This window comes from Phyllobates terribilis, unplaced genomic scaffold, assembly GCF_046119375.1.
Source record: "Phyllobates terribilis strain yellow unplaced genomic scaffold, ASM4611937v1 Scaffold_2__4_contigs__length_985480577, whole genome shotgun sequence".
Lineage (NCBI taxonomy): Eukaryota > Metazoa > Chordata > Amphibia > Anura > Dendrobatidae > Phyllobates > Phyllobates terribilis.
This window is the reverse complement of record NW_027362762.1, coordinates 181,129,713-181,147,608: the sequence shown is the minus strand read 5'-3', so window position 1 is coordinate 181,147,608 and position 17,896 is coordinate 181,129,713. Positions and strand designations below refer to the sequence as shown.

Sequence of the window (17,896 nt, the reverse complement as noted above, 5' to 3'; positions counted from 1 at the left end):
CCTTCCAACTCTACCATTCTATGATTCTATGATAAATGTCTGTCCTATTCCTGATCTCAGGGGCTAGACTTTTAGCTGAGATGAATCTGTACTACAGTAAATTTATCACTTAAACATGAGCCATGTATGAGGGAGTCGGAGTCCGTGTCATGGAAATTGAGGAGTCGGAGTCGGAGGTTTGGCTTACCGACTCCACGGCTCTGCACATAGCAAAGTCCTGGCAATTCCTAGTAAGAGTCTGCAAGTTTTGTGCACAGTCCTTGACTGCCCAACTTCCTAGCGCTACCTATTGAATTTGCCTGATCACTTTACCTTTGTAGTAAATTGTCTCTAGTTATTTGACTTTAGTTGTTACATTTAGCAGTTAGTAATTATTATAAATGATAGACACTGATGGGTTTTCTCATAAAATATTGTGTAAAAAGTTTATAGTCCCACTACTGTAAATCTATAAAAGAAAGCAAATAACTAGCAGCATAATAATAATAATAATAATACATTCAATATAACATTTACTATCACAACTCAATCCAATCTTATGCATTATACATTAACTGGAGCTATAAATTCAGTCTGGAGGAATCTGCCAGTCTGCAATGGTAAATTAACAGACTGACTTTATGTTTACCTCACTTCAAGTCATTTTCAGCTGCTAATAAACCTATAGCAATCGGAAATATATCATGGATCAAAACTAAAGTGATTGCCTCAAAAAGTAATAGGGAAATTATTAAAGGGAAACTGTCAGTATGATAAACTCTCCTAAATTATCTATATGGGCATGTAGGTCTTAGGAAGCTGAATAAAATGATACCTTGATATCTGCGATCTGATGTCTTGCTATTGAGAAATCCATGTTTTTCCTAATATGAATATGAGCTGTAAAGATCTATTAACGCGACATAGATCTCCCCTAGGATCTACCTCCAGAGCATATTGTAAATGAAAGGAACGTTACTAATGTGAGATCAGGAGAGCAGACTGTCATTCATTACATGTCTCACACTGGTAATATTTCCTTTGATTTAAAATAAGTTTTGGGGGCAGAATCTTAAGAAGATCTGTGTCTGGTCCATAGATCTTAACAGCTAATTTACATATTAAGAAAAACATGGATTTCTCTGGAATAAGACATCGGATTGCAGACATCAAGGTATCATTTTATTCAGCTTCCTATGACCTACATGCCCATATGGATGGCTTAGGAGGGTTCATCCTACTGACAGATTCCCTTTAAGGTGAACTTGCAATCTGATCTTCCAGCAGAAGGTTATAAAGTAGGAAGAAATCCCTGCTCAATATGGGCTTAGAAGTCAAGGCGGTGGTCATAAATATTGATTTAATGTTATGCACACTTATACAGGGAAGCTGTCAATCACTGATTAGGACCACCCACTTGACTGCTAGCCCTGAATGAGCAGGGTTTTCAGTGAATAAAATACACATTATACTGAATTTGTTCCCACAAAACTACATGGTGATCTGCTCAGCTACTTCTCCTCTCTAACATGACCCCCATCCATTGCTTTGGCTGATAGGAGGCCAGCTCAACCATCAGCCACACATTTGGTTTCTATGATCAGTTGTTGTGACCAGGGCTATGAAAGAATAATCTAGAACTGCCTTCAGGCCATCAGCAGACTGTCCATGGATTGTCTGACTAGTGGAGCAAGAACTGGTCTTTGCACTCAGCCTTCGCCGTCATACCCATAGGCCCTAAAAGGCCATATGCAGTACAGACCAAAAGTTTGGACACACCTTCTCATTTAAAGATTTTTCTGTATTTTCATGATTCTTATATTCTAGGTTCTTCAAAGTAGCCACCTTTTGCTTTGATGACTGCTTTGCACACTCTTGGCATTCTCTTGATGAGCTTCAAGAGGTAGTCACCGGAAATGGTTTTCACTTCACAGGTGTGCCCTGTCAGGTTTAATAAGAGGGATTTCTTGCCTTATAAATGGGGTTGGGACCATCAGTTGTGTTGTGCAGGAGTCTGGTGGATACACAGCTGATAGTCCTACTGAATAGACTGTTAGAATTTGTATTATGGCAAGAAAAAAGCAGCTAAGTAAAGAAAAACGAGTGCCCATCATTACTTTAAGAAATGAAGGTCAGTCAGTCCAAAAAATTGGGCAAACTTTGAAAGTGTCCCCAAGTGCAGTTGCAAAAATCATCAAGCGCTACAAAGAAACTGGCTCACATGAGGACCGCCCCAGGAAAGGAAGACCAAGAGTCACCTCTGCTTCTGAGGATAAGTTTATCCGAGTCACCAGCCTCAGAAATCGCAGGTTTACAGCAGCTCAGATTAGAGACCAGGTCAATACCACACAGAGTTCTAGCAGCAGACACATCTCTACAACAACTGTTAAGAGGAGACTTTGTGCAGCAGGCCTTCATGGTAAAATAGCTGCTAGGAAACCACTGCTAAGGACAGGCAACAAGCAGAAGAGACTTGTTTGGGATAAAGAACACAAGGAATGGACATTAGACCAGTGGAAATCTGTGCTTTGGTCTGATGAGTCCAAATTTGAGATCTTTGGTTCCAGCCACCGTGTCTTTGTGCGATGCAGAAAAGGTGAACGGATGGACTCTACATGCCTGGTACCCACCGTGAAGCATGCAGGAGGAGGTGTAATGGTGTGGGGGTGCTTTGCTGGTGACACTGTTGGGGATTTATTCAAAATTGAAGGCTCAGCATAGCTACCACAGCATCTTGCAGCGGCATGCTATTCCATCCGGTTTGCGTTTAGTTGGACCATCATTTATTTTTCAACAGGACAATGACCCCAAACAGGCTCATCAAGAGAGAATGCCAAGAGTGTGCAAAGCAGTCATCAAAGCAAAAGGTGGCTACTTTGAAGAACCTAGAATATAAGACATATTTTCAGTTGTTTCACACTTTTTTGTTAAGTATATAATTCCACATGTGTTAATTCATAGTCTTGATGCCTTCAGGGTGAATATACAATTTTCATAGTCATGAAAATACAGAAAAATCTTTAAATGAGGTGTGTCCAAACTTTTGGTCTGTACTGTACAAAAGGATTGTTTTCATGAGACAATTCCTTTAAATAATTTAAACTAGACATTTAAGGCATAGATAATGATATAGAAGTACATTGTATTTTGTTATGTTATTATTTTAATTTTATAGATATGATAATCCCTGTTATTCCCTTTAAAAACACCAATAATGATTTTGGACATATTTCTAGGTTATCATTCTCAATCGCATTTCATTTATTCAGAGTCATTTTTGATGACCCCCAGTTGTTCCTCCTAGCAAACAGTTATTCCCTAAAGCTCCTATTCCACTCAAAGATTTACTCAAAGCCATCTAATAAAAGTGTCAGGACTGGAAATCGCCTTTATTTGTTCAGTGGGATTTGTGTTATGATAAGACGCACCATATGGAAATGTAAGACGTCTGTTAGGGCTAATGCCATATGTGCCGGATTTCATCATATAAACATCGTTCTAGGTAGAAAAATGATGACATGCAAAGGTTTAATCATTATAAATGTTTGACTATAGGAGTGAATTACTTTACTATATAGCATATTGTATTAATGATTTATTTAAGGATATCTATCAGTATCCATATATGAGTACTAAAGGATTAGTTACTGTATAGGATAGCCTATGACTCATTGCTGGGGGTTTGACCCATTGGACCCTCAGCAATGCCAAGAATGAGTGCATGCTCGACCTTCACTCCATTCATTGTCTTATGTGACTACAGGAAACATCTTGTGAGACTAGAAATGGGTGGATATAAGTCAATAGTCCAGAAAGCATTAGGAGACCGAAAAAGCTCTAGATGTGGTTTTTATTTGTGAACGCGTTTCGAAGTAAGTATACTTCTTCATCAGGACAAACCACAATGACAGGAAATATGGAGCGCTGTGCACAGCTTTCCCCTGCAGCGCCATACACAATGAATAGAATGGAGGTCGAGCATCCACACATCCATTCAATACAAAACGGGGCTCTGCGGAGCACAGTTCCTGGCTTTCCGAGCTCTGCTCTCTGGATTTCTAGCGTGTTCAGTGGTCAAACCTCCAACAATGAGTAAATAATCCCCTATCCTTTGTATGAACAATAATTTAGTACCTTGGAAATAATCCTTTAAATTAACTTCAGATGTTATAGGTGCTATAAGGCTTGTATGTATGACATGAGAAGACATTAGTTCTGATGACTAAAGTGATAGGTGGACATCGTTATCCAAACATATCTGAGGAAAAAAAAGGTGACCATATTATATTTATTGGTCAATCCTCAATATTTTTTTTCCATGAGGAGGAGCACCAGAGATGTCTGACAGCAGTTCATCCCTTCTATTGCTGCATAAATTACATTTATAGGGGTTACCCACTTTTGGTGACAATATTTTTCTTAAAAGTTTTAAAAAATTATAAATAAAATAAAAAGACGCTAAAGTTCAAATCACCTCAGTTTTGCCCCATTGAAAATAAAACAATTAAAAAAAAAATACACATATTTAGTATCGCTGCATTCAGAAATGTCTGATCTATCAAAATATAAAATAAATGAATCCGATCGGTAAACGGCGTAATGAGAAAAAAAAAATCAAAGTTCCAGAGTTATGTTTTTTTTGCTGCAACAATGTAAAAAAATGTGATAAGAAGCAATCAAAACATTGTATCTACCCCAAAATAGTATCAGTAAAAACATTGGCTCAGGGTGCAAAAAATAAGCCATCACTCAGCTACATATCCCAAAAAATGATAACGTTACTGGTCTCAGAAATTGTGGAATTGTACTTTTTTTGTAATTTCACTGCACTTGGATTTTTTTCCCATTTTCCAGTACACTATATAGTTAATCAATGGCGTCATTCAAAAGTACAAGTTGTCCCACAAAAAACAAGCCCTTATATGGCTATATTCACGGAAGAATAAAAAAGTTATGGCTCTTGGAAGAAGAGGAGTAAAAAACAAAAACAAAGAAAGGGAAAATGGCTGGAGGGTGAAAGGGTTAAAGAAATCTAATACTTCAGTAGGTTTTATTTCTGTTAATGTGATGTGAGGGGTAGAATTTGGCTTATAAGGAATAAGAGAATAAAAGAATAAAGGTTTACTAACCCATGTTCCTCCTGGTAAGGAAGTTCCTGGTCACCACCTCAAGTCAGAGAGTTATAGTGTTTGGTTTGGCTTCTTATCCTGAGTCACGTGGAAAGGCTCGTTAACCGTTTGTTATTGACTTTCAAGATTGCTGCTCCTGAAGAGGATATTTGCAAATTTAAATTCCCAGAGGAGCATTGCGTGGCCTATAAGTCTCTTTACATTCGCTTGACACACTCCACAAGGAGAAGCGTTCCACTTTAGACCACCAGTAAGAGTTTAGAAACTCATCTGGGTAAACCAGTTTATGATGTTCTTCTTTGGGAAATCCTGAGTGATTATCACAGTACATACATTTCCTAACCACTTACAGTAGAATTGCTGATAGGTATGCAAACGTAGCACACCGACACCCTGGAGTCTAAGAGAGCCTGCTACATAAAAAGACATCATTCTTATAGGAGGCACACGATAGATCTGAACAGAGCTTTCATTGCGCCCAGAATGACATTGACCTCAAACTTGGAGCTTTAAGAGACAAATTTTGAATACAAATGTATAAAAAAATAAATAGATTAAAAAAATCCAAATTATTTAATGCTTACTGTTATAAGACTGGTTTGTGCTATAGGGTAGGGTGCACAATGTAATAGCTAATATGATAAAACCATGGGAAAGCCCTGCTACTACTAATAGAGTACTGGTAACCTATTAAAATATACTTGCAGTCATCCAATGTGACCCTAAACACCAGATCGGATTTGCCTACATTCTAGATCTAAAGTCCCATGCACAGCCATATTTCAACTCTATATGAGCTCAACATTGTAAGAAGCCAAAATATGTCACTCATATAAGTCTATGAGATCATGCTGTATGTCTGTAGCCTCCATTTTCATATGAAAGTTTATGGAGCGTTTTTTCTGTATAATTAATATGGAAACCAAAATGAAAAAAAAATTGAATTCATCAGATGCCATATTACTGAGATATGCCAAGAAATATGATGCAGCACAAATACACCATATGGCAGCGCTTGGGACACATTCTGGCTTTTTTATGACACTTTAGGTTGGCCATTCCAATATTAGTTGAAATGTCTCTCTGGTAGCACCATTGGTAAGAGAAATGTAGATTTTAGCATTTTCTTTAGTCAGTGACCCTAATGTCAGAAGAGTTGACCTCAGCCGGCAGAAGGACTTCTGAAACAACCTCCATCTCCCATGTAAGTGGCTATTTTACAGCACTTAAAAGGACATCTTAGGCTTAACATTGTTCTAGAATGTGTTTTTGTTGTGATGGCATTGATATATGGCTCTCTGGATGTAATAACATGAGAAACCGTCCGAGCTTCAGCCTGCAAGAACAGTGCCATAGAATGTTAAGAAGGCTTATTAACAACCAAATCTCATTTTCTTTTATTTCTTTTCTAATGAATACAGACCCAATTAACACTTCCGTGACTATGAATGATGAATAATATAAATGCAAAAAAAAGTGGGCCCAGAATATAAAATACAAATTAGCTATAAAATAATACAGATGCTCTCCATTATTATCCTAATAAACTACAAAAGTAACACTGTTAAATAATCATCACTCTTTAGTCACTTTCCGTATTATTCTAAAACATGGTGCCTGCCGTGTTCGCTGGCAGCTTCGTTTGTATAAGGACAATAAAAAGTGTTTTGCATATAAAAGATATTTTCTCTTATATCTGAAGTCATCATATTATACAAGTGACTGAGCTTCCTACATCAGATCAAATTTGACAAAATTGTTAGTTACATTGGTTAAATACTAATTGGCCATACCCATCAACAATGCAATCTTAGCTCACAGGACATTTGTAAACTCCATTTAATTCAGACCTGGAATGATCCATCGATCTGACAGGATGAACATTTTAATATAAATTTGGATAAACTCCAAACTTTCTATGGAAATGCAGGAGGAGCACATTGCTGGATAACCACTGTGAAAATGGAATCCCTGTGTGGTGACTTTATGAATCTGGCATTATGGAGGTGACAACAGATGGGAAATGCATAAATCAATAATACAACAAGCCTTATAAAATATCTTATAAAAAAATATGCATTCCTTCTCAACTTATGAGCCCTCTCCACTTCTTCCTCTCCTCCCTGCCTCCTGAACTCACCATCTACTTTTTAAAAACAGCTCAAAAGTGTTTTGGTGAAGGCAAGATGAACGAACAGTCAAGTGAGGGGTCAGGTTACACACGCCTATTAAACTCTAAGGAGAGATAAGGGGGGGATGAACAGAGAGGCGCACCGGTGAGAGACAAGCAGACATAGGCAGACACAGGTAGATAGAGCTGCAGCTTCAAGCAACTGTTAAAGCTCACAATAGAGCTTGATTCACAGCTACAATAGGGCTTGAAAGTTTCTGAACCCTTCAAAATTTTAAATATTTCTGCATACATTTCATCTAAAAGTACAACAGATTTTCACACAGGTCCAAAAGGAAGACAAAGTGAACCAAATCAAACAATTGAGTAAAAAATATTGCGATGGGCAAGTAGTCTCATCAGCCGACACCTGTGCTCAAAGTAAAAAAAAAAAAGTTAAAATTTATAAATAAATATTGAAATAAAAATAAAAAACAAATTATACTCACCTACACCTAATCCCTGATGCTCTTGTCCCCTGCTTAATTGAGAATGACATAACGAAGGGATTGCCCACACCTGTCCATGAAATAGCCTTGGAGTCAATTGTCCAATTACTTTTGGTCCCTTTAAAAACAGGGTGGCACATGTTAAGGAGCTGAAACTCCTAAACCCTTCATCCAATTTTAATGTGGATACCCTCAAATGAAAGCTGAAAGTCTGAACTTCAACTGCATCTGAATTGTTTTGTTTAAAATTCATTGTGGTAATGTCTAGAACCAAAATTAGAAAAATGTTGTCTCTGTCCAAATATATATGGACCTAACTGTATCTGCCATAATCCAGGTAAACCATAAGTGTCTCATGGCGATCGGATAATTTATAGAACAGTCACGACTGCTCTATCCGGCTGCCGGCGATACACTGACAGAAGCTTAATCGCTCCCACAGTGTACAGCGCTGAGCTGCTGTGAGAGGGGTCACACAAGTTCATCAGGTGTTAAACTCCTGTGACCTTACTTACAGCACCACAGATGCATGAGAAAATTCTCATGCAGCAGTGGTGCCGTAAGTGAGGTCACCGGAGCTAATTAGCTAATGAACTCATGTGATCTCTTTCACTGCAGCTTAGCGCTATGCACTGACATATGAGTCTTGTAGAGCAGTCGCATCAGTGACTGTTGATGTGACTGCTCTACAAATGATCCAATCGCCGTGGGACACTCTGGATTATTTCATCAAGACGGACTGGTGAGGGATATGGTTGTTTTTTATTTTTGTTTTTTATAGGTGACAATGGCTTCGAATGGATTAGGATTTAGGTGAGTATAAGGTTGCTTTTTTATTTTCTATTTTTTACAGCGGACAATGCCTACAGGGAATTAGGCATTAGATGAATATATCAAAAAATTAATGAGAAAAACAGCGTGGGCTCCCGTGTAATTTTCATAACCAGCAGAGGGAATGTCGACCACTGGGGGCTGATATTACTAGTCAAGGAAGTGGCCATTAGCCCAAAATGTTCCCTGGCTATTAACTACAGCTCACAGCTGTTTGATTAGCCTTTGCTGGCTAGATTACAGGGGGACCGGAGAAAAAAATTGACGTGGGTTCCCCTATAAATTCTAACCAGCAAAGGCTAAATAGACAGCTGTTAGTTGATATTAATAGCCATGGAAGGGGCCTTGGATGCTGGCCTCCCCCTGAGGCTAATACTACCAGCCCTCAGCGGCCCCAGAAATGGTGCATCAATAAGATGTGCCATATCTGGCGCTTAACCTCGCTTTTCCCACTTGCCCTGATGTGGTGGCAAGTGGGGTAATAGGGTTGGAGTTCATGTCAGTCTTGAATTGGCAGCTGAAATGAAGCCCAGGTTAGTAATGGAGAGGCGTCTATAAGCCACCCCCATTACTAACCCCATACTAAAATTTGTAAAATAATGACACAGCCAGAAAAAAATCCTTCCCTGGCTAGTAATATCAGCCCCCAGTGGTCGACTTTCCCTCTGGTGGTTATGAAAATTACGCAGGCGCCCACACTGATTTTTTTTTAAATTCTTTATTTTACATCTAATGTGCACTGTGGGTGCTGACTACAACTCCCATCATTGTCACCTGGTCGCGCTGATCTCAGGGAGACCAGGCGACAGTGATGTGAGCTGCACTAAGTACCTGGCACTGACCCCCTCTGAGGCTAAGAACATCAACTTTCAGCTTCCCCAGAAATAGTGCATCAATAAGATGTGCCAAATTTGGCACATAGACTTGCTCTTCCCACTTGCCCTGATGTGGTGGCACGTGGGATAATAGGGTTAGGGTTCATGTCATCTTTGTATTGGCATCTGACATGTAGCCCAGGTTAGTAATGGAGCGACGTCTATAAGAGACCCCCATTACTAACCCCATAGTAAAAGTTTGCAAATAAACACACGGCCTGAAAAAATCCTTTATTTGAAATAAAAGTACACACGGTTTTAATAATTTATTTAAGGATAAAAGTATACATTACATTCACCTAACGTCTAATCCCCTGAAGCCACTTTCCCCTGTAAAAAACAGAAAATAAAAAGGCAACCTTGTACTCACCTAACACCTAATCCATTTGAAGCCATTATCACCTATAAAAAAAACAAAAATAAAAAACCCCATATCCCTCACCTGTCCGACGTGATGACATAATCCAGAATGTCTCACAGTGATTGGATCATTGTAGAGCAGTCACATCAGCAGTGACTGATGTGACTGCTCTACAAGACACTAGGCTGACACTGACACAGGAGTGTAATCGTTCTTGTGTCAGTGTATAGCGCTGAGCAGCAATGAGAGGTCACACAAGTTCATCAGCTGATTAGCTCCGGTGACCTCACTTATCACCGGCTGCCGGTTAGAGCAGTCACATCTCCCAATGTGACTGTTCTATAAATGATCCGATCACCGTGGATCTGGACAATCTGAACAATCTGGATTACCGGGTTTACGGAAGACAGGTGAAGGATATGAAGATTTTTTTTTTTTTTTTTGCAGGTGACATGGGCATCAGGGATTAGGCATTAAAGTGAGTAAAGTGAGGGCAGCACGGTGGCTCAGTGGTTAGCACTGCAGCCTTGCAGCGCTGGGGTCCTGGGTTCAAATCCCACCAAGGACAATATCTGCAATGAGTTACTATGTTCTCCCCGTGTTTGCGTGGGTTTCCTTCAGGTTCTCCAGTTTCCTCCCACACTCTAAAGACATACTGATAGGGAACTTAGATTGTGAGCCCCAATGGGGACAGTGCCCATAATGTCTGAAAAGTGCTGTGGAATTAATGGTGCTATATAAGTGAGTAAAATAAATAAATAAAGTATATGGTGTTTTTTATTTTTTACAGGGGACAAGAGCATCGGTGATTAGGTGTTGGGGAGTATAATGTGTTTTTTATTTTTCAATATTTCTTTTAACTTTTTCTTTTTTTTTACTTTGAGCGCTACTTCTCCCATCCAGTGGCGCCTGCTTTCGCTGTTAACAGTGACAGCAAGCGTCAGTTGATGAGAGTAGTAGTCTGATCAGCCAGTGCCTGCCTGTGACCCGCAGTAAGCTTTTTACCGTGGGTCACAGCGACAGCTGCGGGATTACGCTGACATTTGACAGCGTGATCCAGCAGCGCTCCGACCTGCGGTAACTATATTATCGACGACCCAAGACCCTGGTTCCCGCACTGTCACGCAGATGACAGCGTAGGAAACCAGGGCTGTTCGGGTCCCCAATTCATACGAATGGGGTCCGGGTTCGAGTATCCGAACCCAAACTTTTAATAGCTGTTTGGCCGAACCTGCCGGACCCAAACATCCAGGGGTTCGCCCACGTCTAATGAGGAGAATTATCTTATATTACATGTCTGTAGGTGGAAAATGTATGTGAAACTTTGCTTTTAGTATCTAGTGTAAACTGCCTCATGCAGTAATAACTGCTTCTAAATGTTTCAGGTAATTGTTAATTAATTAGTTCTGTACATTGGCATGGAGAATTTTAGCCCACTACTCCCTAGAAAACAGGTTCAACTTTATTACGTTGGTGGGTTTTCTCTCTCATGAACTTCTCACTTCAAGTCCTTCCACTACATTTCTATAGGATTAAGGTCAAGACTTTAACTTGGCCATTCCAAAACCTTAATTTTGTTCTTCAACCATTCTTTTGTAGAACGACATCTGTGCTTTGAGTTGTTTTCTTAATGAATGACCCACATTCTCTTTAGATTCAACTTATGGCAGATGTACTAACATTTTCTTTTAGAATTTGGTGGTATAATTCAGTATTCATTGTACCATCAATCGTGGCAAGCCATCCTGACCCAGATGCAGGAAAACAGGCTGAAACCATGATACTGCCATCACAGGGTTTCACAGATAGTATGGTGTAATCCAGCGTTTTTACAAACATAATGCTTCTCATTTAAACAAAAAACTCTTCTGTTTTGTCCAAGTAATCTTTAGCAAGCTGCTGACTGGCAGCAATATCCTATTTGGAGAACAGTGGTATTCTCTTTGCAATTTTACATACCATTGTTGTTTATTATCCTTCTGATGGTAGACTTATTAATGTGCGAGAGACCTTTAATTGCTTAGAGGTTACCTTGGGCTCCTTTGTGACTTCGTAGACTATTTAACGCCTTGCCTTTGGAGTAATTTTTGTTGGTTGAATAGTCCTGAGGAAAGTAATAATGGTCTTGAATTTCCTCCATTTGTCCACAATCTGTCTAAGTGTGAATTGGTTGAGTCAACTATCTTCAGAGATGGTTTTTCAAGTCTGACAAACATCAACTACTCTTCTTTTAAGATCCTCAGAAATCCATGTCATGATACACTTCCACGGAGGTGTTGTGAAAATCACATTTTAATAGATCCCTGCTCTTTAAATATAACAGGTCGCCTACTCACACATAAAGGTCATCCCATTGGTTGAAAACACCAGACTCTGATTTTACCTTCAAATTATCTAATCTTAGCTAATCTTAAAGGTTCACATACTTTTGCCACTCACAGACATGTCATCTTGGATCACAATATTTAATATTTTTTACTCATTCGTTTGTAGTGATGATCGAGCATGCTCGCTACTGCTCGGTGCTCGCCCGAGCATCTCACTGCTTGAGATGCTCGGCGCTCGCCGAGTATTTCCGGGTTGCTTGGTGGGAGCTCGGATCTCCTCCCTGCATGTTTGGCGCTCTTTAGAGAACCAATGAACATGCAGGGATTGCCTGCCACTCATTGTAATGCCATAGCCATGGTGGTTGTGGCATTACAGTGATTGGATGGCCGCATTCCAATGTGCTCAACCCGAGCAACGAGTACCCGAGCATTTTAGTGCTCGCTCATCACTATTCGTTTGATTTGGTTCTCATTATCTACTTTTAAGACTTGTGTAAATATCTTATGGAGGTTTTGGTCAATTTTATGCAGAAATCTGGAAAATTCTGAAGGGTTCACAAACTTTGAAGCTCAGCACTACTGTTCAATGATTTCCACACTGCTGTTTCTCTCTCTGTACTATAGAAAAAGAGGGACTGAGATCCATCTCTGTGCATTGTGTTTAGGAGACATCATAGCTGACATCATAGGACTGAAAATTACAGATAAATCTTGCAGAGGGGATAACTGATGAAAAATGCAGGGTACAAGACATATAATGATCAGAATTGGTGTTATTCCTCAATGTATGCGCATCTGACAGCTTATTCTGAAAAGATATCTGAATTGACTGATGTAGAATGTGAGTGACGTGCCAATCTCTCTGCTTTGTGCAGAAGAATAAGTCAGCACTATGGTAAAAAATGTAATACGAAAAGTGCAGGACATAAAAAAAATATGGTGTACAGCTGAAATGCTATATTGTTTAGTTTATTTTTCTCAAATTCAACATTAATAAGATGACCATCATTGATCATTAGCGCATATTAATTAAAGGGGTTGGCCACTACTTTACAACTCCCTCTCATGTGAACTAAGACCATAGATAAGTACTTTACTAAATACCTTGCTTTCCCAAATCCTGCTGTAACCTGCTGTAACCCTAATCACATGGTCTCTCGCTGAGGAACCTTTCACTACCTGTGATGTCACCTCAGATTCTTCCTAAGTTCCCGTCTCTTAAATCTGACATGACATCATGATGTTGTGACTTTTATGTTGTATGGGTGGACGGGGCTCCATTCAGCAGAGCTAGCTCAATACTTTGGTGCATGTAGGTGCAGACACAGCTCTCCCTTGCATCTGTATTTATACAACAGGGTGTATATATAGCGTGTCCAACCAGCGCACAAGAAATTTACCGCAATGTATGCAAAAAACATTTTCTGGTGCATCGGCAGCAAAAGATGTGCTAAATTTATTAATAGTCATGCACCTTTTAATAAACATGGTTCACCTTACTCCAACAAGCATTCACAATGCTAGTCTTGATAAATTCTTCCCTTAGTGTACATCCATATGTTGTCTGCACAGAAACGCAATGCAAAAGTTTTAGGCACACTGAAATGGATTTTGGATGCGTCTCCTAAAATAACTTCTAAGTAGAGGTGTTTGTATGTAAGATCAATGGATTACAGATCAATGGCTGTCAACACAACTCTGTATGGCAAATAAAGAAATCTGCTTCTTCTTGCAATATCTTGATACATTTTATTTTTAACCCCTTAGTGACCAAGCTAATTTTGACCTTAATGACCAGGCCAAATTTTACAATTCTGACCAGTGTCTCTTTATGTGGAATGGAAAAAAAATATTTAAATTTTACCTCTAAAATGTTGCTCTGGCCCCAATTTTTTTCACCTTTGCAAGAGGTAACACCAAAAAGTGGACCCCACAGTTTGTTACCCACTTTCTTACAAGTGCAGCGATACCACACATGTAGTCAAAAAGTTTTGTTTAGACAAACGGCAGGGCTTGGAACGGAAGGAACAATATTTGAATTTTGGAACACAAATTTGTCTGAAAGAGATTGCGGGCGACATGTCGCATTTACAGGGCCCCTATAGTGCCTAATCTGCAAAAAAAAAAACACAACTAACCCCATTTTGGAAACTACACCCCTCAATGGTATAAAAATATTTTTTTATCTGACTAGGAGGATGACACAGGTGGGGGATGCATAGCCCAAGCAGTGCCATATTTCCTAATTATCGGGCTTTTTATTACTGTGATAGTGTCTATCACAGTGATCTAAAGTCAGGAACAAATAGAAAAAATTCCTGCGGTTGCCTGGTGCTGGCCGGCAGATCTCGGTGGGCACACTGAGCATGCGCCTGCCATTGTACATTGGGAACAGGAGGAGGAGGGCCGAGGGATGATGGATATAAAGTACCGTGGAGGGACTGGGGACACCATTTCTCTCTCCTCTGACTTGTTAGCAAAATATGCCTCTGCTAGCAGGCTGGGAGAGACCACAGTTCAGATTAGCGGTGTGACTATGTCGCTGGTCCGAACTGTCAATTTTCAGGAGCACACCACCCCTGGCAAAGTAGTAAGCTGGTAGCCAGAGGAACAGTCTGCTCCTGAAAATACATCTTGAGAAAACCCATTTCAGGCCTGCCATATTTTATTTTTCTACAACTATTATACTCATTCTATTACATTCATGCTATTCCTTATATATATTATTTTGCAAGGTTTTTTGTGCTAGCATTCTTAGCAGGGATAACTTTGGATAACATATTGGAAAACTGCATTAAGAATACAGATTTAGACCAATTAGTTTTGCTGCTGATAGAACAATCAGAAAAAAGAGTAGAAAGACTAATCAAATCCAAAAGATTTATGGTTGCACCTGTAAACTATTGGTTGACTTGCACACAGGATGCAGGATACAGGTAGTGTAGAGGGTGCAGGAAAGCCATTTGTGTTTTAGCAGCTTATATAATTCCATGTTAAGGCCACATTCACAAGTTCAGTATTTGGTCAGTATTTTACATCAGTATTTGTGTTTGAATGGTTTTTATTGTAATTTAAAGATTATTTAGAGGGAAGAGGAGAGAGGCATGAAACCCCCTTTACGACATGCGCTGTACATGTACTGCGTATGCCATGTCCCCCCCTTTGGTGCGGGCTCCAGCATTGAGCCCACACTTTTCCAAGCACATGTCAGCTGATTCTTACAGCTGACATGTACCCGCAACAACTGCGGGTGGAATCGTGATCCACCTGTGGCTGTTAACTAGTTAAATGCTGCTGTCAATCTCTGACAGCGGCATTTAACTCGCACTTCCAGGAAGCATGTTGTTGGCTCTGCCCATTGGCAAACCCGTCACATGATCGCGGGTCACCGATGGGTTGTCATGAGACCCCTTTGGTTGTCATAGCTGAATATGCTATGAGCACCACTCAGTGGTCAGTGTTCATAGCAGATGAGCACTTCTGTTACACATATTGCATATGCAATATGCATTCATTAAGGCTGCGTGCCCACGATGCGTTTTTCATGCGTTTCTGCTGCGGAATTTCCGCAGCAGAAACGCATAAAAAATGCTTGGTAATCCGCACCCCATGGTCCCCAATGGCATTCCGCAATGTCAATGCACATGCTGCGGAAGCGCAGCGGAAGCGCCGCCATTGACTTGCATTGAGACGCATATAATGCGCGTCTGTACATTTGTACAAGCGGATTATATGCGTCTCTATGTGCGGATGGTACCCAGGTCTGGAGGAGAGAAGACTCTCATCCAGACCTGGGTACCATTGTACCTGTGAAAAAAATAATAAAATAATAAATAAAGTTTATATTCACCTGTCCGGCGGCTTCTCTCTGCTTGCCGGCAGCACTTCTCCTTCCAGGACCTGAGATGACGTCGCGGTCATGTGACCGCAGGCTGTCTCGCGAGATGCCGGCAACCCAGAAGAAGCCAGGACGAGCGCGACAGCACACGCGGCTGGGGATCGGGGGTAAGTATAGCTTTATTTTTTTATTTTTACGGTCACACTATATAAATCCATGCCTTTTGCATGGATTTATATGGTGTGACCTAGTTGTCAAGCACTTTCCAAGTGATGCTATCGCCTGGAAAGTGCTTGTCAGTCCGCATGCGGAAACACATGCGTTAACGCATGTGGGTACGCATGTGCATCCGCATGTATTCTGCAGGAAAAACGCATGCACAATCTGCATGCGTTTTTTCTGCCAGGGAGATGCAGAAATGCTGCAGAAATTTTCTGCTTCATTTCTGCATCGTGGGCACATAACCTTAGAAAGGACTCCCACTTAAAGGAGATTTCCATAAATAGAAAAAAATACATTACTAAAGGAAATGTCAATATAATTAAATTCCTAAATAGCTTTAATTAGCTAATCACACTGGTTTTGTCTAGGAAGGTAATCACCATATAATTAAAATGTCCACCATCTTGTTACACTGACAGAAACCCATCCTAGGTAGTAGATGCGGCGGTGCCATGACAGGAGGCTATGATGAAAGGCAAGCCGCCGTTCTGTGTGCGCGCCGCTAACTCCTGTATAGTCAGTCTGCACGCTCAGCACCGCTCTCTCCAGCCCAATGAGCGTTGTCAATCAGAGTCCAGGGAAATGCTCTGTATTCAAATAGAGAGAGGCGGAACAGTGCACAAAGCTCCTCATTTGCATTTAGAATATAAAAAGTTTTCAAATTAATTACAACAATGCTTATATGATTTTTATAAGGGCTAAATTCAGTTTGCATTTAGGGGGTGACAGACTCCCTTTAACCCCTTCATGACATGACGTACATTTCCGTCATATGTAATGTCCCTGACTTTGATGCGGGCTCCTACGCAGAGCCCGCATCTTTCCCCAAACATGATGCCTGATTTAATCAGCTATGATGTGCCTTTAACAGCCGTGGGCAGAGCGAATCTCCAACGGCGACTGTCAATCTTTGACAGCGGTATGTAACAGGTGCCAGCATTCCACATGCCCATCAGAGCGCCTGTGACGTGATCGCGGTGTGCTGAATGGGTGCCATGCCTACTAGTCATAATGATTATCTCCTGTGAAAGCCAGCATGTAGCTAACGTTCATAAAATATTGCGATTTTCACTATACACTGCTGCATATAGTACAAGCGATCAGACAGTCGCAACTTCAACTCCCCTAAGGGGACTATTAAATACTGTAAAAAGTAAAAAAAAGTTTTTAAAAATATGAAAAGAATACAAAAAATACAAAAGTTCAATTCACCTCCCTTTCGCCCTATTAAAAATAAAATAAAATAATATAAACAATAAAAAATACATATTTGCTATCGGTGCATTAGTAAAAGTCCGATCTATCAAAATATAAAAGAAATTACTCTAATTGGTAAACGGTCCAATAAAAAAGGGAGCCAAAACGCCAGAATTATGTTTTTTTTGCCCGCTGCAACATTGCAATGAAATTAAATGAGATGAGCTGATGAAAACATCATATCTATCCGAAAAAGGATTCAGCTCAGGGTGTCTCTTTCCCATGCATCACATGATAAAATTAATGGTGTCATTCAAAAGTACAACTTGTCCCAATAAAAAAACAATACCTTATATGGCTATGTGGACAGAAAAATGTAAGAGTTATGGCTCTTGGAAGAAGGGGAGGAATAAACGAAAATGAAAGAAAACAAACAAACGGAAAAGTGCCCAGAAATGAAAGGGTTATCTATCTGATATAATACTAGAGATACTAGGGATGCTGAGGTAAGATGAGGC

At 40.0% G+C, this 17,896-nt stretch overlaps 1 protein-coding gene and 1 long non-coding RNA gene across 3 annotated transcripts in view; one reads left to right on the top strand and one right to left on the bottom strand.

Annotated features, from left to right (window-relative positions):
- The window catches only part of NXPH4 (neurexophilin 4), a 315,221-nt gene that overhangs the window by 32,461 nt on the left and 264,864 nt on the right, over positions 1-17,896 (top strand). The gene's annotated exons all lie outside the window — the stretch shown is intronic.
- The window catches only part of LOC141200984 (uncharacterized), a 162,240-nt gene that overhangs the window by 142,814 nt on the left and 1,530 nt on the right, over positions 1-17,896 (bottom strand). The window contains exon 1 of one of the 2 annotated variants that reach the window (XR_012272633.1): positions 5,109-5,153. The exons of the other annotated variant lie outside the window; for it this stretch is intronic. This is a non-coding gene — a long non-coding RNA (uncharacterized lncRNA). Of the gene's footprint in view, positions 1-5,108; positions 5,154-17,896 lie in introns of those variants that run through there. 2 annotated transcript variants of the gene reach the window in all.